Source organism: Silurus meridionalis, chromosome 12 (genome assembly GCF_014805685.1).
Source record: "Silurus meridionalis isolate SWU-2019-XX chromosome 12, ASM1480568v1, whole genome shotgun sequence".
Lineage (NCBI taxonomy): Eukaryota > Metazoa > Chordata > Actinopteri > Siluriformes > Siluridae > Silurus > Silurus meridionalis.
In genome coordinates, this window is record NC_060895.1 from 6,601,688 (window position 1) to 6,624,126 (window position 22,439).

Here is a 22,439-nt window from a genome sequence, read left to right on the forward strand (position 1 = left end):
AAAATGCACAGCCTGAGTTAGCGCATAGTGAAGTCAAGAGTCAAGTCAGATTTTATTGTCATTCCAACTACAGTATATATAGCTGATGCAGTACTCAATGAAATGAGACAACGATTCTCCAGAACCCTGGTGATACAAAAAACAACATAGAGCTACATCACACAACATAGTGCTACATAACAGAACATCGTGTGCAACCTAGTGCAAACATGCAAGACAAGACAAAGACATTGCACCAGAGAATACAAAACAGTGTAGGACAGATACACAAAACACCAGCAACGACCAGTAAATCTACTGTATCATGTGTTATACAGAACAATGTGCAAATGAGAACTGTATAAAAGAGTGTATTTGTAAAAATAAACACAATGTAGTCGAGAGGTGAAAAACAGCATGTAAACATTATAATTAAATATAAATATAATATGTGTGGTGAAATGAATTGAGATTTGTAATCAGTGTGTGTTGGGTTCAGGTTGTACAGTTCAGTAACACACAGTTAAGTGTGTGTGTGTGTGTGTGTGTGTGTGTGTGTGTGTGTGTGTGTGTGTGTGTGTGTGTGTGTGTGTGTGAGGTTTTTTTTTGTTTTATTTTACATACATTTACATTTGCGGCATTTAACAGACACATGAATTTGGTCATGAATTTAGCCTTAACAGTTAGTTTTGAAAACTAAGTTGAATAATGAATCACTTGTAAATTTTGTACTGAATGCTCACTGTATAAATTCCGGCTTAGTGCATTTGGCCGAATTAAAATGGAGGGGAAATGTCTGTAAGTTAGCATGGATGCTAGCTAATAATAGTCAGTGCTGATAGCTGATAGCTGCATGCGCAGCCTCCGGTCACAGAGCGCATGCAGTGTTGTAAGGTGAGCTGCTGGGCACACAGCACCCGGGCTGCTTATTAAACAACTCAGAACTGCTTTTAATTGTTATTTTATTTTATTAACTGTTTGTTATAGTTTGATAATAAGGTTTTTTGCTAGAACATCACTTCCGGTTAGCGCGTGCGACCGGAAACAGAGCAGTGCATGTTGCGTAGGAGTGACATGGCTCAATGTGGAGCGTTGGTGAGGGTCTGAGTGTGAGATAGAGATGATGGTACAGTGTGTAAATAACCCCTGAAACTCTTCACTCATAACTCACTAATACAGTAGTCAGGAGTAAAGCAGAATGAATACATCAGAAGTCTGATATCTCTGAGTGCCAATGTGATGTAGACTTTAAATCTCAGCTCTCCTCAGCATTGCCACATAGTCCATCACTATAAAAATGTTTTACATAAACACCACTTTTTTTACAATTTAAGGATTTAACTTAAATAAACAACCATTTCTGAAAGGAAAAACAGCATCATTTTAACATGGCTGAGATAAAGCGCAGAAGGAGAAAAGAAGATCAAAAGCAGGAGACAGTGTATTGCACATCTGCTGGGAAAGACAAACCTGGACTCTGTGTACAATATATAAATTCAGATAAAAGCAAGGGTCCATTTATACATTGCATCCTATGTTCCTTTTGACCTAGACTGCTTTCATTAACAGACAGGGGCATCAGGGTAAAACTGGTGTGAAGTTCGGGACGTGGAGTTTTCACTTCATTTTGATGAGGGACATTTTCTTTTTGAATACAGAGGTGAATGTGATCGGGGACAGAAATTATATCATGACGCCCTAAAAGTATTCATGTTTGAATTCAGATTTAATGGAAGACTCTTATGGTATGTATAATATTGTATTGTCTGTATATATTGCATTCAATTAGAACATGATAATGGGTAGACTTTCCTAAATCTTTTTTGCATTTCTTCTTCTTCTTTCGGCTTCTCCCATTAGGGGTCGCCAGAGCGGATCATCCGTCTCCACACCCCCCTGTCCTCTACATCTGCCTCTGTCACATCAACTACCTGCATGTCTTCCTTCACCACATCCATGAACCTCCTCCTTGGTCTTCCTTTTTTCCTCCTTCCTGGTAGCTCCATCCTCAGCATTCTCCTACCGATATAACCCATGTCCCTCCCTTGCACATGTCCAAACCATCTCAATCTCACCTCCCTCACCTGGTCTCCAAAACGTCCTACATGCGCTGTCACTCTAATAAACGAATTTCTAATCCTGTCCATCCTCATCACTCCCAACGAAAACCTCAACATCTTCAGCTCTGTTACCTCCAGCTTCACCTTCTTTCTTTTACTCAATGCCACTTTCTTCATAAACTTCTATAGGAAAGTCCTATAAACTTTCGCTTTCACTCTTGCAGATACCCTTCTATCACAAATCACTCCTGCCACTCTTCTCCACCAACTCCACCCTGCCTGCACTATTTTCTTCTTTTTGCATTAAAAATTTTTTATTATTTATTTAATGCTCCAGTGTTGATGCTACCATAAAAGATGGTTCCCTTGGGGCACTTGTCAATGATGACAATATCAATACAAACAGAAAAATTTAAACCATCAGTGTAGAGGGAAAGCCTCATCTGTGTTTATTTGCAACTAGGAACATTGACACTGGAGAAGAGATTACATACAACTATGGTGATTTTGATTGGCCTTGGAGAAGCAAGATATTATTGAGGCTGTGCTTACACATGTAGATATAATAGATCATTACATGTTTTTTATTTATGTTCCCATGTTTTGGATTGTTATAACATCTTTATAGGTAGCAGTTGAAAAACACAAGATGCCACCACCAGAAATGAGTACTACAGCACGATTTGAGGTAAGTATAATGATAATATAATAATATAATATATAATAATATAAATCAAACTGCCACAGCCCCATCTATCCTGTCATTGGCGTGCATGGGGCGGGGGCGGGGGGGTCTCAAGCCCCTGCCCCTTTTGTCTAAAAGTGTAAAGTGCCCCTCTCTTATTAGTAGTATTATTATTATAAATAACAATACACTTCTATAACATTTGCCAGTGACAATAATAATTAACACAACACAAAAAAATATTCCCTTTCCAAAGAGTGGAGGAGATGCTGTCGCAGCCGCCCATAACGTCAGCGTCATGCCCGAAACAGGCTTAACAAATGACTTTTGCTCGAGAACAAAGTGATAGAAAAACACACAACAGGCTGTGCAGAATTGGTAGTCCATTGCATTGCCCTCTGATTGTCAACAATCATCCACATATAATAACAGGATTCAGACGCAAGTTTTTTTTGCCACTGTCGTTTTGCCATCATGGAAACAGACAACCTTTGCAAAATAGACAGCAACAAAAACAGCTTCGGAAATTCCTCTAAAGGTAACGGCACACTTGCGTCTTCTGTCAATGGTAAATTTTGGTTTGTTGTCTCAGTTGGCCACTTGAGGCCACTGAAAGCATGTACGTAGAGAGCAAAAAAGACGGAGGCAACAATCCCTAGGTAAGCCTTTGGAGGCAAGAAGTCGCAATGCTTAACTTCACAGCTTCAGAAATTCCTCTAAACAGTCAAGTATGACTTTACTGAGAAGCATTATATCCTGAAGCCTTGTGATAGAAATAGCAAAAGAGCCAGAAGTTCTTGCAAATCGGCAACTAAGATACAACCTTGCGATGAGGGTGGGACTCGAACCCACGCGTGCAAAGCGCAATGGATTAGCAGTCCATCGCCTTAACCTCTCGGCCACCTCGTCCGATAAAGAGGACTGACTGCACTGCTGAGGAAATGAGGGGCTTTTCTTTTATCGCGCACAAAAGGGGGGTGCAGTGTGTTATGAGATGGGCCAAGGTTTATAGATAGCGGCACACTTGTGTCTTCTGCCGATGGTACATTTTGCTTTTTTGTCTTAGTTGGGCTCTTGAGCCCACTGGAGGCACGTAAGTGGACAGTGAGAAAGAAGGTGAGCCACAATCCCTAGGAAACCTTTGAAGACAAAAAGTCGAAATTTACACAACCTTTAAAATACAACCTGGCAGCCGTGGGTAAACCCAGCACCTTAGTCTACTTGGCCAAGCTACCTGTCGCCCAAGGACCCCTTTGGCCCGTGAAAGACCACAGTGCCTACACCAGACCTATTGTCACTCCTGCTTGCTGGATCTTTGAGCCTTGCAAACGAGCGGATTGTAAGAAGCAGAAAAACACTTTGGGATGCCAGGCATGCGATGTTCAGATGTCACTTGTGTTGTCGTTTGTACAGGATCTGATTCCTCGAATGGTACAAAAGTGTGCAAATGTGTGGTTAAATCTGTGTGTAAATAAAGTGCAAATGGGAAAAAAAATTTAACGTCCTTTCTGCTAGTATCCTCAGATTCCTTTTTTTTTCCTTTTCAACAGTGGCATGTTATCTTGATAATTCAATTAGGAGGTGGACCATTGTCTTCCAAGGTGTGAAGAGCATTATTCGCCATGAACCTTGACACTTTCTCATGTACATCCTTTGTAAAAGAAAAAGTGTCACATAAAAGCAAATCAGTGTATGGCTTAACACTGTACACTGGTCTGCATAATTCAGTCCTTTAATGTTTTCTGAAAATAAGCTTAGTATGTGTCATTTGGACCTTTTGAATATACAAAAAAAAAGAAAATCCTACAATTTTATTTTATATTGGTTGGACAATTTTGCAGATTAAGAAAAAACTCTACAAGGAAATTGTGATCAAGGATTCCTTCATGGCAATCTGAACACATAATGCCATGAAGGTATCAGATTTTTGTGTGCAATATCTTCCTATATGAAGAACACTTAGGCCAGAGTCATTTTTAATCATACATTTAATAAATGTCACAATTTTATATGAGCCACCTTTCATTGGGAATAAGTGTAAGAATGTAGTGCTTAAATGTGATTAGCAGAGAGGTGAACATCGATTAAGATCACAGATAAGGATGAGTATCACTTCCGAGTGAAGAAAAGTAAAACCTATTTCAAAATCCTTTCACTTCAAGATCTGCATGTGGTCAGTACATGCTTGAAGAGAAGAAATGCTGGAACACAGCTCTTTAACACTGCAGCAGCACGTTTTGAAGTCAACCCCGTAGATAATTAAAACACCAACAAAATACATCCATGACTTTTGCGCGTTCATTATTTGGCCTACACATGGTCACCAAAACAAAAGTCTAGGTTTCATTTGAGATCACTGGCTTGAACACTTGTTTTGTTATCATGATAGCTGAGCATGGTCTCTGACTGAATCCTTTACATTGTAATTCAAATTCAATTGAAACTTCATCTGATATTGACAAGAACCCCACTGGGTTTTCCAGCACCGTACGGAAGTTAGAAGAGTGGATCCGAGCTACTCTTTGCCACAAGATGTGAGTCCCGTCTGGGTTGCTTGCCGAGAGCAGAGTGGCGCAGCGGAAGCGTGCTGGGCCCATAACCCAGAGGTCGATGGATCGAAACCATCCTCTGCTAACTGTTACCTTTTTAATACCTCAGTCCCATTCATCAATGGCACTCTGAACACATAATAGCATTGAGGTATCCGAATTCTGTGTTCAACATCTTCCTATATGCACATTTTCAGCTAGCCTAAGGACAGTTAGGCCAAAGTCTTTTTTAATCATACATGTAATAAATGCCGCATTATTTTATATGAGCCCCTTTTCATTGGGAATAGGGGTAAGAATGTCGTGCTCGCATGTGATTAGCAGAGAGGTGGACATAGATTAAGATCACATATAAGGATAAGTATCACTTCAGAGTGGGGAAAAGTAAAAACCAATTTCCAAATCCTATTATTTCACTATCTGCATGTGATGAGTACATGGGTGAAAAGGACAAATGCTGGATTCGAATGACCTGCCAAGTTTGTGCACCAAACAGAAAGATTGCCATTTCTTCTTTTTGATGCAGGCAAGCAGCAGTTGACTCATTGATGGATGTGGAAAACCTTCCATAATCAAGGCTGAGAGGATAAGGTGACGGACCTAATATCCGTTGGGGTGTCCCTGCGCCATGTTAAAATCATGCCTACTACATTTGTGATCTTAGTGTCTTACAAATTCCCCACAGATTGTTCTGCCAGAACACAGCTCTTTAACACGGCAACAGAACTATTTAAAGTCATCCACCTAGATAATTAAACCGCGAACGAAATACGTCGCCTACATTTGCGTGTTCAACATATGACCTAGACAATGGTCACCAAGGCAAGATGCATCAAATCCTGGCTGTCAGAATGGCCGAGCGGTCTAAGGCGCTGCGTTCAGTTCGCAGTCTTCTCTGGGGCGTGGGTTCGAATCCCATTTCTGACAGATGTGTACCTGGTTGCTCAGTTTTTCTGAACTGAGCCCATGCAGGGGAGACTTGTTGAGTTGATACTGAAAAAACATGAGCGAAAACTATTCAACATGCTGACTCTGATCGATTCTACAGTTTGCTTGGATAATGCTCAAGTCTTCTGCTGCTAGTTTGATATTGAAATATTTTGGCAAAATTTCACTGAATATCGAAGACTCATCCAAATGCTTGAGCATGTCTTTGGACAAAAATAGTTGAAATCTCGCTGTGACACACCAGTCTAGCTTTCATTTGACATTACTGGCTTGAACACTTGTTTTGTTATCATGATAGCTAAGCATGGTCTCTCATTTGAACAGAATCTGGTTCCAGGAATGGCACAAAAGTGTGCAACTGTGTGGCTAAACCTGTGTGTAAATAAAGTGCAAAGGAAAAGAATGCAATGTATTGTCTCCCAAGGTGTGAAGAGCATTATTCGCCATGAACCTTGACACTTTCTCATGTACAGCCTTGTAAAAGAAAAAGTGTCACATAAAAGCAAATCAGTGTATGGCTTTACACTGTACACTGGTCTGCATAATCTAGTCCTTTAATGTTTTCTGAAAATAAGCTTAGTATGTGTAGCGTCTGGCACCAATCATTTAAATTCCTTTTAACCTATGACATCTTCACCTCAATCAAAAGTTGAAACTTTTATTGGGGGTGGTATATCCATAAAGTGTCACACTCCCCCTTCCAAAGACACGAAACAGGACCAGACCCTGAACTCTTGTTGAGTTCACAAAGACCCCCTAATCCTAAAACACACACCCACACACAACTGGCTCCAGAAGGTCTGGATCCTACCACAAGACGAGATAACCCCATGCAGGTTCTCTGTTTGACCGCATAGAGACCTCGACTATAAAACACCCACACATACACATGCACACACACACACACTGATACAATAAAGCATTCCTTTTCTAATTAAACAAAATGAATAAGATGCTCCACATCCCACGACATTAACCTGTACTTGTATGTATCTCCTTTATTGTTTATAGTTGTACGCTAAAGATCCTATTAATGTAACTCTATTAATGTGTCTCTTCTATTAAGGCTTAATTGACTTAAAATGATCTGTTCTTTACTTTCCTGACAAGGGTGCATTTCATTTGATCAGAATACGACATTGTACTAACATCCGTTATACGTTTATTACTGGTCCCAGCACGTTAATGTATACCTGTTCTAATGCTGTATGTCCTTTTAAGGCCTGATGTCAGAATTTATACAAAATTATCTGCTCTTCACTTTCCTAATGAAAGTGCATTTTGTTTTGTGTTTTTATTTTTTTATCAGAACATAATGTCGTAATAACATTAGTTACACTTTGACTACTGATCTATGTATGTAATGTACCGCTGCCGTTATGCCGTCAATCCTCTCGTGTTTAGTATCCAAATGACCACAAAATTATCTGTAACTTACTTTTCAAACAATGGTACATTTTATTGGATCACGAAAGTTACCATACCATCTTAATACACTTCAGATAAAACTTTAAAGTTTTATAGTCTAAACCATGCCCACAGACACATGAAACAAAGGGATGTTTTTCCCTCCAAAATCTCAACCCTTAGTATTGGCCGTTCCCCCAAAGATGGGTGGAGTTCGAGACCTTTAAAATGTCACAAACACCACCAATCGTTGGTCAGACGTCTGAAACAGCTTGAAACGACTCCCTCTTCCTTCAAGATCTTCCGGCAAGCTTCACTTCCAAGAACAACCACTGCTCTGATCTTCAGGAGAACCTGGAAGAACATCTGACCCCACCCTAACTGGCTCTCCAAAGATTTCTTTGTCGCATCCGGACTCTTGTGCAACAAGCCAATGCAAGTAACCGTTTCCTTTACCAACGAATTTAGATGCGTATTTTAAGTCTTAGTGAATCTTAAGCTGAATTTAGATTCCTGTGACGATTTCCCAGTTAGGGTGTGCTTAATTTTGAAGCTTAAGTATTTCCATCCCTCCTCTTTCTGTTCTCTCTTTCTTCCTTTTCCTTTCTCTTCCTCCTTTCCTAGTTTTAACCTTTGTTTACTTTATTTTTGTTTTCTTTATTTCTTTGTTTGTTTGTGTAGCTAGTTCTTTGTGTGTTTGTCTCATTTATTAAACGCCATATTTTTCACAAGTGATTGTCTCTAAATACGTTCGCAAATGCAAAGTTCCTGCTACATCCGGTCTGAACTACATGCTCTTTTAATTTAATTTACGTATAAAGTAAAAGGGGGTTACGTCTTTCTTGGCCAGGGAGATATCTCTTTTATAGAATTAATATAAAATTATACTGTCTGTTTGGCGGACGAACAGACAAATAAGTGTAATGTTAATTCCATTACCGTCAATTCAACTTAACTTAAATATTTATAATTACTGTAAATATTTACCTTTCTTTGCGAGCTAAATTCGCTACATATAATGGTGGAGAATGCGGGCATGTCGTTCAGACTTTGTTTTTTGAACTAACTCAGCGTCAATTCACTTGTGTTAATTTACTGTGTGCTTGGGGTGAGATAGGTCGCAACGTAGACTACGTTTCAGTGATTACTATTTTATTTTATTTTATTTTATTTTATTTTGTTCCTATTTGTAAGTCACGATTAATCGAAAAAAAAAAAAAAAAAAAGAAAAGAGAAGAATTTAAACTGCAGTTATAATATTAAAAATCCCTCGTAAAGACGAAGAAATCTCCTTACTGCACATTTTTTTAATATTATCGGAATCAGCTATAGGGATGAAGAAATCTCCCCATAGTTCGAATGAAGATTGATTTGAGCGTGTGTAGTGGTCATAAATGACAAAGAAAAAGAAATATGATGGTCCATTATAATGTACTAAATGTATTGAATCTAAGGCAAATGTGTAATTTAGAACTATTCCTGTAGGGGGCAACCTGGGGAAATAAGGACAGACACTCAAGATCCCTTCCCCCACACTTGTTACAGATCAAGAAAGGGAAGCAGATCAAATGTGCTTGTGTCTTATTTTATATTCAAATATTAAAATTCTCTTTTCAGGTAAGCCCCAATAACTATTAAATATGATAACTGAAAGGGTGAGCAAGTTTATTGTTGTTAGAGATGTGATGTCTTTGAGATGTTAAACTAAAGTACTAAAAGTACAACTGTTTCTATGCTTTTGTGTTCATGTATTAAGTGAGATCTTGGACCAATCTTGTAATCAATCTTTATGTGGGTTACCATTCTTTTGTTAAACTATATATATGGAAATGTTATAGAGAATGTTACTATCTTTGAGGCCTGTGTTGGATGTTTGCACATATGCAGAGGTATTCATCTTTATATAGTATATTTGTTTTGTTATATATTAACTGGGGCAAATTTCACACATATACTTTATACTTTTCATATAGTAATGTGAGGCATTTTACAGACGGGGTATAAAGCATGTGCTGTTCTATGTTAATGTATATTTCTTTGGTTATTTTGATTTGTCTGATGAAGAGAAAAGAACAATGTTCCAATATCATCAGATATTCCTCTTTCATATATATGTATTCAATTAAACACACTTGTTACAGATCAAGAAAGGGAAGCAGATCAAATGTGCTTGTGTCTTATTTTATATTCAAATATTAAAATTCTCTTTTCAGAGGATTACATTTGGAGGCACCGCTGGGATGGTTAGTGAGAGGTTGGTGTCCTGTAACAGAGGAAGTCACCTCCCAACAACCATTTCATCATACTTACCCGGGTGGTGAACAGCACGGCATGCCAGCTACAGGAGCAGCGGGAGCAGGGTCTGGAAAACTGTGAATCCGCTATACCATGTTCCTTGTTCACCTCTACCACATTGATGCAGGAGGCCAACAGTGTGCAGCAGTCTAACAGGGGAGAAAGAAAAAGTGCATGTTATCTGAGGTCCCTCACCGTGACCAGGAGAATTGCAAGTTTTTCTCACCACAGACATTTTGCATTACACTGACATTGACCACATATCCACCATCAACATGAACATTTTAGAGGACTTGAAACTCAAGTAATCGGGGCACTTTATACTCTCAGTAGTGATAATCTGATTGTAGTTTGTGACTTTCTAAAGATATCTGGGACTGAACATGGGAATGTTTTGGATAAAGGTCGTTCATTTCTGATTTCACACATTGTAAGACATGTTGAAAAGGATAAGGTAAATGAACTGGAGGATCAGGGTATGTCTTTCCTCCTTAACCTTAAAGACAAAATAACTGAAATTCAGCTGTCTATTGAAATTCAGCCCATAATTCAGAACCCAGTAGAACCTATACAACAGGAAGTACATGTAGCTCAAATGTCAGAGCAGGAAAGATTGAAAAAACAGATTGAAGCACTCCAGTTAGCGTTACAACTGTCAATGCATCTAAAACAGAGTGAATCAAAACATGAAGTGCAGGGAGTTAGCCAAAATGATCAGACTGTCCAGGGTGTCCCAGCAAGAGACCTTTCACAACCACTTTGGCAGAGGGAGTTTAAGATATCTGGCCAAATTGGAGAACCAGGACAAAGGGACAAACTTAGTTTTTCCAGCCTGGCCCACCAGAAAGAAAATGGAATAAAGAAAAATTTCCCTGAACAAGAGATAGTGCATGCAGTCATAAAAGCCATCTCACCTGGTATGCACCAATGATGCTTGGGACCCTCCAGTTGACCTGAGTCATCTGAGTGAATCTGAAAAGGAAACAGCACGACAGATGTTACGAGAGGAAAGTGCATCATTCTCCAAGTCAGATAAGGATATTGGATGCATTGACAATCTTGAGATAAAAATATCCCTTAGAGATTCAACTCCAGTCTCACGCAACTATGTCTCTGTACCAAAGCCACTGTATAGAGAGGTAAAAGACTATCTACATGACCTCATCGCTCAGGGATGGATAAAAAAATCAATATTGTCATATTCATCCCCTATTGTCTGTGTCAGGAAAAAAGACGGGATCGTCTTTGTATAGATTACAGAGAGCTGAATAAGAAAACTCACCCGGATCGCCAGCCCATTCCGCGGGTGCAAGATATCCTTGATAACTTAGGTGAAAACTCGTGATTCTCTTTATTAGATCAGGGCCAAGCATATCATCAAGGGTTTATGGCAAAGGAAAGTAGGCCTTTGACAGCATTTGTAACTCCGTGGGGGCTATATGAATGGATACGAATTCCATTTGGATTAATGAATGCCCCAGCCGCCTTTCAGAGGTGCATGGAGCAGTGCCTGGAGAACTTAAGAGACGAAATTATGCGTCCCATACCTTGATGATGTCTTGGTTTACAGCAAATGTATGGCTCTCGAACGCTTACTACATCGGAACGTAACTACCACTTACACTCTGGAAAGTTAGAGTTCCTTGCTCTCAAGTGGTTAGTGACAGAGAGATTCAGAGACTACCTATATTAACATTCACGGTTTTCAGCGACAACAACTCACTCACGTATGTCCTCTCCAGTGCGAAACTCAATGCCACTGGGCATAGGTGGGTGGCCGAACTCGCAGACTTTCACTTCTCACTAAAATATCGCCCGGGTCGAGAGAATACCGATGCAGATACGCTATCTAGACTGCCCCTAGATTTTGAGAAAAAGATGGAAAAGTATACTGAGGAATTATCATCGGATTGTATTGCAGCAACCGCACAAGCAGTGAAAGTACAAGAACATACCGCATCTTGGGTAGCGGAGAGTCCAACTGAGAGCATGGTAGGGCGAGGCGACCACATATCTCTTTCGGTGGAGGAAATACTGAAATGCCAAAAGGAGGATCTGCATATTGGACCTGTAATAGAATGGAAATTATCTGGTGTGAGGCCTAGTAGCCACCAACTAAAATCTCTTACCTCTCAGACCAGGTGTCTCCTTCGTGAATGGGAGAAGCTCAGTGTTGAAGAGAATGGTATCCTGAAGCGGAAGACAGCCACTCGAAACCAACTGGTGTTACCTGAAAAATACAAGGCAGTTGTCATGAAAGAATTACATGATAACATGGGACACCAGGGAGTTGATCGAACAACATCACTAATCAGAGACCGTTTTTTTTGGCCGCATATGCAAAAAGATATTGAGCTTTATGTTGCAAGAAGCTGTCCCTGTTTAAAACGAAAGAAGCCTTCTAAAGAGACCAGGGCCCCTCTCACTAATATATCCACAACTCAACCTTTTGAGCTTATATCCATTGATTTCCTTCATCTGGATTAATGCAAGGGGGATATGAATATATCTTGGTGTAGCGTCTGGCACAGGTCATCTTAAAACATCTTGAACCCAACTAATCATTGTCCAGTCAGAGTGCAGTCGGGTCCAGTCGGAGATCAGTCAAGAGAGCAACTCGCTCACTCGGCTCGACCGGAAAGGCTCGGACTCCCCGGGGCCCGAAGGCCCAGGGGCCCGATGGCCTGGAGAGTCGGACGCTTCGAACAGCTCAGCAGCGATTCTTCGGGATGAGATCTCAAATCTCTTTTGAGATCTTCCAGCAAGCTTTATCTTCAAAACACCAACTGCTCTGATCTTCAGGAGAAGCTGGAAGAACATCTGACTCCATCCTAACCGACTCGTCCAAGATTCTTTTGTCTACCGCATCCAGACTCTTGTGCAACAAGTCAATGCAAGTAACCGGTTTACCAACTAATTTAGATGCGTGTTAAGTTTGAGCCCCTAAATATTAAGGCGAATTTAAATTTCCGTGACGATTTCTCAGTTAGGATGTGATTAATTTGAAGTAAGCTGCCCTTTCCTCCTTTTACCTCCTTATTCCTTTCCCTTCCTCCTTTCATAATTTCAACTTTCGTTTATTTTATTTTATTTTAATTTTATTTTCTTTATTTCTTTTGTTTGTTTGTTTGTGTAGTTAGTTTTATGTTGTGTTTGTTTCATTCATTAAACGCCGTATTTTTCATAAGTGATCGTCTCTGAGTATGTTCCATAAATGCGAAGTTCCTGCAAACATTAGGTCTGAACTACATGCTCCATTTAATTAATTTAATTTACGGTATAAAGTAAAAGGGGGTTACGTCTTTCTTGGCCAGGGAGATACCTCTTTTATAGAATTAATATAAAATTATACTGTCTGTTTGCCGGACGAACAGACAAATAAGTGTAATGTTAATTCCATTACCGTCAATTCAACTTAATTTAAATATTTAGGAGTAACTATAACACGTTATAATTACTTATAAATATTCCCTTTTCTTCTGAGCTAAATTGCTACATATAATGGTGGAGAATGCGGGCAGACTGTGCTTCCAACTATATACTCAATTTACCTGTATTATAAGTTTGTCCCTCTTATCCCCCAGTCGCTACATATATGGTGGAGAATGCGGGCAGACTGTGCTTCCAACTATATACTCAATTTATCTGTATTATAAGTTTGTCCCTCTTATTCCCCAGTCGCTACATATAATGGTGGAGAATGCGGGCATGTTTGTTCAAACTTTGTTGTTTTTTTTTTTTTAACTAACTCAGCGTCAATTTACTTGTGTCAATTCACTGTGCGCTTGGGGTGAGATAGGTCGCAATGTAGACTACGCTTCAGTGATCACTATTTTGTTTTATTTTATTTTATTTTGTTCCTATTTGTAAGAAAAGAAAAGAGAAGAATTTAAACTGCAGTCATAATATTAAAAATCCCTCGTAAAGACGAAGAAATCTCTTTACTGCACATTTTAATATTTTTGGAATCAGCTATGGGGACGAAGAAATCTCCCCATAAGTTAGATTAAAGATTGATTTGAGCGTGTTCCTCTTATCATCTTTTAAGGCCTTGTAATTGTATCGCTGTTGAAGTAATTGCGTGTTCCAATTCCGTTCAACAAGACGATAGACCTCCGTTTAGGTTTAACCATCAGAGTAGCTAACTGATGCGTGCCTAATGTAGACCCAATCATAAAGATACTACTGACCAGTTGTTGATTGGTATGTAAAAGGAGTTGAAAACCTTGATCAAGTGGTGAATAAGAACAGCGAAGAAACCCTGTTCTTTTGTTTATTTATTTATTTTTGGGGGGCAGCGAAGCAAACCTGACCCACCCACTGTGTGCCGTTGAGTGGCACAAATTATAGAATTTGTGCAAAGGAGAAACCTTTCCTCAGTTGTTAAACTGTGATTTGAGTAGTGTAACTCTTATCAGCTAACTCTTAAGACCTAATCTCGCATATCAACAGCGAAAGAACCCTGTTGACTATAGACTTATTTTATTATATCTTTATAAATTTGTCCTTCTCTCGTTATTAAAATTCTATAGAGGTAACGAATAAAGCCTGCTTCCTTAATTTGAAACCGGTCGAAATAAGGTCGCATGACACGTAGGGTTGAGAATAATCTTACCCCAGACATTAATCACACTTCCAAATAAACATTAGGGGGCATGCTGTAAAAGTGTCTAGCACTTTTGCAAACACCACCCCCTTCTAACCCACAACTCCTTAGCCAGGTCTGCTCTCTCTCTCTCTCTCTCTCTCTCTCTCTCTCTCTGTCTCTCTCTCTCTCTTAATTTAATACTATTTTATTTTTAATTTTTATTATCTTCATTTATTATTGTTTTCATATTCTTATTTGTATTTTTATTTTCTTTATTTAGTTTTATTGCGTCTTTTTTTATTATTAGTATTAATTTTGTTTGTTTTTGTTTTGTTCTGTTTTGTTTTATTAGTATTATTAGTAACCTTTTTTACTGAAATTTTATTTTGACGTTTTGTTATTTACCTTTATTTGTTTTTATCATTATTATCATTATTTTTATTTCTCTCTTTTCTCCCTTCTCATTTATTTTCTTCCCACTTCCTCTCACTTATTTTAAATTAAAATTTAAAACAAAGGGTGAAGTTAAATTTAAATTTAAGTGTTCGGCTATTTAGGTTTAACCTTTGTAGCACTTCCCCTTTTACCGGGTCAGGGAAGGAAGGTTGCCTCCGCCATGCATCACCACAAGCGAACCACCCATCCAGCTATTTCCCTGGCACCGACTGAGACTGGGTTTAGACATCTATGCCCTGAGTACTACAAATCCAGTCTCTATGCATTGTCAACCTCAGGCAAAACCCCAAAGAGCATTAGGTTTTCCCTCAACCTTCAATGCGTTCTTAGCCTGCTGCCGCCATCCAAGCAAGATAAAAAAAAAAAACCTCAAACTAACACCAACACAGCTTCCTTTTTCTGTAAAGATCTCTCCTAACCCGTAATAGCAGTTACAGGCCTCGTCCTGCTCTATCACTTTTGTGTTGTGAGTCTGATCTGTTTATTCTGATTCTATTTAGTTTTGGTGTGAAATAAAGTCTTAACTTGAGACTCATCACGGAAACTTAGCAACCTTAAGGTATCCAAATCTTTAGGTGTTTGATTAAGTAATCATGCCGCCAACCTGATCTATCCTCCGATAGTTGTCTGAACCCATCAGGTCAGACTGGGCATTGAATATATAATTGCCTATTAGCGCAGCTAACTAATGTCATAAGAACTTGCATTGGCCTTTTGTGCTGTCTTTGTCTCTTCGCCAGCGAACCAGTATGTCCTGACCATCCAGTCCTGATGCCCACTGGGATCAACTAGAGACCTGGTTAAACGCCATGACTGGTAAACTTCTGCCCAAGGCTACTAGTGATCTGCAGAATCGGAGCCCAGAACGGCTTGGCGAGAACTCAAGTGCTGCAAAGGTGATGAAGCAAGCATCTCCAGCCTGGAACAGGAATCATCAGCACAGAGGATCCAAGTTGAGGAGGCTCAGAAGAACCCAGCATGCTCACGGTCAGCTGGACCCTCTAATGGCAGAGATGCAAAAACAGTGCAGTACAGCAGATGAGAAAGACCCAGAGCTGCAGGAGGAAAAGGATAAACTACAAAGGCCCTGACTAATCTCCGCGTAGAAACCGCACGCAGAGAGCTGCGAAAAAGGGACACTAGAAAGGAGCTCGGTGAGAAACTCCAAGGAGCTGATACTCTGTTACTGAAAGCAGAGACTGAACTAAGGGAAAGCACACCACAGAATTTCCCTTAACCATCCGAATAATGCCCGTTAGCCCCCGAATTCTCAGATCCGAAAGGGGGGTAAGAACCCCTATTTAGGATGCCTTCAGGGTGAGAGAATTCACAAAGAACCGCTCCTTCCAGTCACCATCACACCCTGGATCCTGAATTAGAACTGAGAATTGAGAAAAGGGGGGCGGTGGGGGGGTGCTCTGTAAACAATCGACACCACTTCAATCAGCCCTCCAAGCACTGTCTCAACTGCTGATACCAACCAACTTCCCTGTTACCCGATCCTGGACCACTACCTACAGAGCGCTTTCCATCTCCACAGTTATCGGGTACGCACTGAACCTTGGCCTTACCCCATTCCTGTTGGAAAGAATCAATGGATGGCAAGGGTCACTGAACAGGTGCACTGCTACTCTTCTCCACACCTTTAAGCAAAACCATCAGGGGTGTAGGATTCAGTCAGAGACAATGTTAAACTTCACTAAGCTTAACCCTCAGCCTGAGAAACCAAGGGCTGAGAGAAACTAGAAGCGAACACCATTAAGCCGCCATGACCCATCTACCAGCCGACGTTTTAACTGATGGATGACGAAGTGTCCTTCATCAGAAACTTCGACATCCAAAGGGGGGATTATGTAGCGTCTGGCACAGGTCATTTAGACTTCATGTCCCAGGCATTCCTTTTAACCTATGACATCTACATCTCAATCAAAAGGTGAAACTTTTATTGGGGTGGTGTATAAGTAAAGTGTCACACTCCCCCCTCGGAAGACTGATAACACAAGCCAGTCTCTATACCACACACACACACACACACACACACACACACACACACACACACACACACACACACACATACACACACCACCCCGAAAACCAGATAACCCCCCTGGCCTCTCTGGTTGAATTCACAGCGACCCTTAGACCATAAAACAATTCACTCTCGGAACTCGGCCCCAGTACGTCTGTTTGTGACACACACACATATGCAGACACACACACCGAAAGGGAGCATTCTTTTATTAATTAAATAATAAATAGAATGTCCCATTTCACATGATACAAACATACATCTTGTTTGTATCTTCTACTATAAATAAAGCAAGTGTTTAACTCTACATCAATAATATTCAAACCTTAAAATGTTTAGTAATATAACTCTGTGTTAAATGTTGTTTCTTTTCTTCTTAAGGCTTGATTGACTTAGAATTATCTGTTCTTTACTTTCCTGACAACGGTGCATTTTATTTATCAGAATACAACATTGTATTAACATCAGTTAATTACTGATCTCTGTAAGTTAATGTACCTCTGCCTTATACTGTCATTCCTTTTCATGTTTAGTATCCAAATGACCGCAAAATTATCTGTTCTTTATTTTTCAAATAATGGTACATTTTATCATGAAATGTACCATACCGTCTTAATTCACTTTGAATAAAACTTTAAAGTCCTCCAAAAGCAAGTATAGCCCGAAACCATGCCCACAGATGCATGAACAAAGGAAGTTTTTCCTCCAAAATTTCAGGCCATAGCATTGGCCATTCCCCCAAGGATGGGTGGGGTTCAGGACCTTTAAAACATCTTGAACCCAACTAATCATTGTCCAGTCAGAGTGCAGTCGGGTCCAGTCGGAGATCAGTCAAGAGAGCAACTCGCTCACTGCTCGACCGAAAGGCTCGGACTCCCGGGGCCCGGCGTCTGGGGCCCGATGGCCTGGAGAGTCGGACGCTTGAACAGCTCAGCAGCGATTCTTCGATGAGATCTCAAATCTCTTTGAGATCTTCCAGCAAGCTTTATCTTCAAAACACCAACTGCTCTGATCTTCAGGAGAAGCTGGAAGAACATCTGACTCCATCCTAACCGACTCGTCCAAGATTCTTTTGTCTACCGCATCCGGACTCTTGTGCAACAAGTCAATGCAAGTAACCGGTTTACCAACTAATTTAGATGCGTGTTAAGTTTGAGCCCTAAATATTAAGGCGAATTTAAATTTCCGTGACGATTTCTCAGTTAGGATGTGATTAATTTGAAGTAAGCTGCCCTTTCCTCCTTTTACCTCCTTATTCCTTTCCCTTCCTCCTTTCATAATTTCAACTTTCGTTTATTTTATTTTATTTAATTTTATTTTCTTTATTTCTTTTGTTTGTTTGTTTGTGTAGTTAGTTTTATGTTGTGTTTGTCTCATTCATTAAACACCGTATTTTTCATAAGTGATCGTCTCTGAGTATGTTCCATAAATGCAAAGTTCCTGCAAACATTAGGTCTGAACTACATGCTCCATTTAATTAATTTAATTTACGGTATAAAGTAAAAGGGGGTTACGTCTTTCTTGGCCAGGGAGATACCTCTTTTATAGAATTAATATAAAATTATACTGTCTGTTTGCCAGACGAACAGACAAATAAGTGTAATGTTAATTCCATTACCGTCAATTCAACTTAATTTAAATATTTAGGAGTAACTATAACACGTTATAATTACTTATAAATATTCCCTTTTCTTTGCGAGCTAAATTTGCTAAATATAATGGTGGAGAATGCGGGCAGACTGTGCTTCCAACTATATACTCAATTTACCTGTATTATAAGTTTGTCCCTCTTATCCCCCAGTCGCTACATATAATGGTGGAGAATGCGGGCAGACTGTGCTTCCAACTATATACTCAATTTATCTGTATTATAAGTTTGTCCTCTTATTCCCCAGTCGCTACATTGGTGATAGTTGATCATTTTACATGTTTCGTCCAGGCATATCCCACAACATCAAAGTCTGCTAAAACGGTAGCTGATCGGCTATTTAATGATTATGTCTTGAGATTTGGATTTCCCAAACGAATACATCATGACCAAGGTGCTGAGTTCGAAAATCAGCTTTTTGCTCAGTTGACAAAGAATTGTGGTGTCCTCAGTTCCAGAACAACGCCATACCACCCACAAGGGAATGGTCAAACAGAACGCTTTAACAGGACATTACTTCAAATGCTCAAAACACTGACAGACCAGCAGAAGACAAACTGGAAAGAGTCCCTGAATAAACTAATCTTTGCATATAATAGCACAAGATCCGAGGTCACTGGGTTCTCACCCTTTTACCTTCTTTATGGACGACATCCCAGGTTACCGGTTGATCTACTCTTTGGATTGAATGAAAACACTGGAACCATAAGCCATCAGGAATACCTACAGAAATGGAAAGAACAGATGCAGGAAGCATATGAAATATCGCAGAAGAATTCAGGAAAAACAGCAGGACGGAATAAGAAACATAATGATAAGAAATGGAGAAGCTCAGTTCTTTGCCCTGGTGATCGCGTGCTTGTTAGAAATTTGACCCCTAGAAGGGGCACTGGCAAATTACGCAATTATTGGGAGGACATTGTCCATACTGTTGTGAGGCAAGTAAAAGAAGATCTACTCATTTACAAGGTTAAGCCTGAGCAAGTTAAGGGAAGGTCGAGGATATTGCATCGTAACCTCTGGATGTCATGTGACTATCTGCCAATGGATGTGCCAGTCAGCAAAGTAGTCAACCTGGAGAAAAAGAGAAAAAAAAGTGAGACAAGTGACATTATAGATTTTGATGAAAACCAAGAGGAGGAGAATGATGAATGGTGTTTCTATTACTCACCTGCTCAATTGCATTCTGAGGAAGTGGGGGACAAAGGCCCTGACCAATTGGAAGGAGTGATTAGTGAACTGGGAGAACAGAACAACGTTCTAGATTACATGAGAGGCTATGAGTATGTCATTGAGCCATCAGAAGCAGCATTGTCCCAGGTAGACATCAATGAAGTGGAACCTGTTCAAGAAGAGGAGTTCACAGTACAAGAACAGGACAGAGACATTGAAACAGATGAAAGAAATCAAAGACCACAGAGAGACAGGCGAGCTCCTAAGCTTTTCACTTATGATCAGTTAGGGACCCCTACTTGTTATAACACTTCAAGCAGGTGTAAAACTCAGCAGTATCAGAATATGCCGTACATAGGACAGCAAACAGTCACAGCATTTTCAAGCCCAATGCCATTTTATCAGCCTTACTCTTATCTTGTGTATGGGTATCACTAATATATTGTTACATTATTGACTTAGAAAATGGTATTTCGGTCAAAATGTTGCTAAAAGAAAATCCCCATTTAATAGTAATGTACTATATGCTTTCTGATGTCGGGACGACATCTGTTTTTGAGGGGGAGTATATGTAGTGGTCATAAATGACAAAGAAAAAGAAATATGATGGTCCATTATAATGTACTAAATGTATTGAATCTAAGGCAAATGTGTAATTTAGAACTATTCCTGTAGGGGGCAACCTGGGGAAATAAGGACAGACACTCAAGATCCCTTCCCCCACACGTGTTACAGATCAAGAAAGGGAAGCAGATCAAATGTGCTTGTGTCTTATTTTATATTCAAATATTAAAATTCTCTTTTCAGGTAAGCCCCAATAACTATTAAATATGATAACTGAAAGGGTGAGCAAGTTTATTGTTGTTAGAGATGTGATGTCTTTGAGATGTTAAACTAAAGTACTAAAAGTACAACTGTTTCTATGCTTTTGTGTTCATGTATTAAGTGAGATCTTGGACCAATCTTGTAATCAATCTTTATGTGGGTTACCATTCTTTTGTTAAACTATATATATGGAAATGTTATAAAAGTGAGAATGTTACTATCTTTGAGGCCTGTGTTGGATGTTTGCACATATGCAGAGGTATTCATCTTTATATAGTATATTTGTTTTGTTATATATTAACTGGGGCAAATTTCACACATATACTTTATACTTTTCATATAGTAATGTGAGGCATTTTACAGACGAGGTATAAAGCATGTGATGTTCTATGTTAATGTATATTTCTTTGGTTATTTGTTTTGTCTGATGAAGAGAAAAGAACAATGTTCCAATATCATCAGATATTCCTCTTTCATATATATATGTATTCAATTAAACACACTTGTTACAGATCAAGAAAGGGAAGCAGATCAAATGTGCTTGTGTCTTATTTTATATTCAAATATTAAAATTCTCTTTTCAGAGGATTACACGTGTTCCTCTTATCATCTTTTAAGGCCTTGTAATTGTATCGCTGTTGAAGTCATTGCGTGTTCCAATTTACTTCAAACCAGACGATAATACTCCGTTTAGGTTTAACCATCAGAGTAGCTAACTGGTGCATGCCTAATACAGACCCAATCATAAAGATACTACTGACCAGTTGTTGATTGGTATGTAAAGGGAGTTGAAAATCTTGATCAAGTGATTATTAGAACAGCGAAGAAACCCTGTTCTTTTGTTTATTTATCTATTTTGGGGGGCAGCGAAGCAAACCTGACCCACCCACTGTGTGCCGTTGAGTGGCACAAATTGTAGAATTTGTGGAAAGGAGAAACCTTTCCTCAGTTGTTAAACTGTGTTTCGAGTAGTGTAACTCTTATCAGCTAACTCTTAAGACCTAATCTTACATATCAACAGCAAAGGAACCCTGTTGACTATATACGTATTCTATTTTACCTTGATTATTAGCTATGTCCTCTCAGTATTAACTTATAGAGGTAACGAATAAAGCCTGCTTCCTTAACTTGACACCGGTCAAAATAAGGTCGCATGACACGTAGGGTCAAGAATAATCTTACCCCAAAAGTTATCAATCACCCCCACTAGGTTAGTTAGGGCCCCACACTTACAGATAAACCACAGGGGACAGGTTATCTAAGTAATTAGTACCCTTGCAAGCGCCTCCACCTCTAACTTTAGTGTGTGTGAACTAACTCTCTCTCTCTCTCTCTCTCTCTCTCTCTCTCTCTCTCTCTACCTCCTGGTTTTGTTTGTCTTTAATTTAATTTTATTTTATTTTTACTACCTTCAATTAATATTGTTTTGTTATTCTTATTTTTAATTTTTTTTTTCTCCTTCCTTCTTTTCTCCCTTTTATTATTTTTATTATTATTAATTTTTGGTTTATTTTTGTTTGGTTATTTCTTGCTTTATTACTATTATTATTATTTTTTTTTTTTCTTCCTTTTACTGAATTTTTATTTTGACATTTTGTTATCGACTTTTATTTGCTTTATCATTATTTTTATTTCTCTAATTTTTTCCCTGCTCATTGATTTACTACCCACTTCCTCTCACTTATTTTAAATTACATTTTAAACAGAGGGTGAAGCTAAAATTTAAAATTAAGTGCTATTTAGGTTCAACCTTATAGCCCTTCCCCTTTCAGGCCTCGTCCTGCTCTATCACTTTGA

The 22,439-nt window shown here is 39.2% G+C and overlaps 3 non-coding genes across 3 annotated transcripts; 2 read left to right on the forward strand and 1 right to left on the reverse strand.

Annotated features, from left to right (window-relative positions):
* Nucleotides 1–3,551: 3,551 nt before the first annotated feature.
* trnas-gcu lies at nucleotides 3,552–3,633 on the reverse strand. Its single transcript has one exon. It is a non-coding gene; the product is annotated as a tRNA-Ser (tRNA).
* Nucleotides 3,634–5,286: 1,653 nt separating this feature from the next.
* Nucleotides 5,287–5,358, forward strand: trnam-cau. Its single transcript has one exon. It is a non-coding gene; the product is annotated as a tRNA-Met (tRNA).
* Nucleotides 5,359–6,118: 760 nt separating this feature from the next.
* On the forward strand, nucleotides 6,119–6,200 carry trnal-cag. The gene has a single exon. It is a non-coding gene; the product is annotated as a tRNA-Leu (tRNA).
* Nucleotides 6,201–22,439: the final 16,239 nt, after the last annotated feature.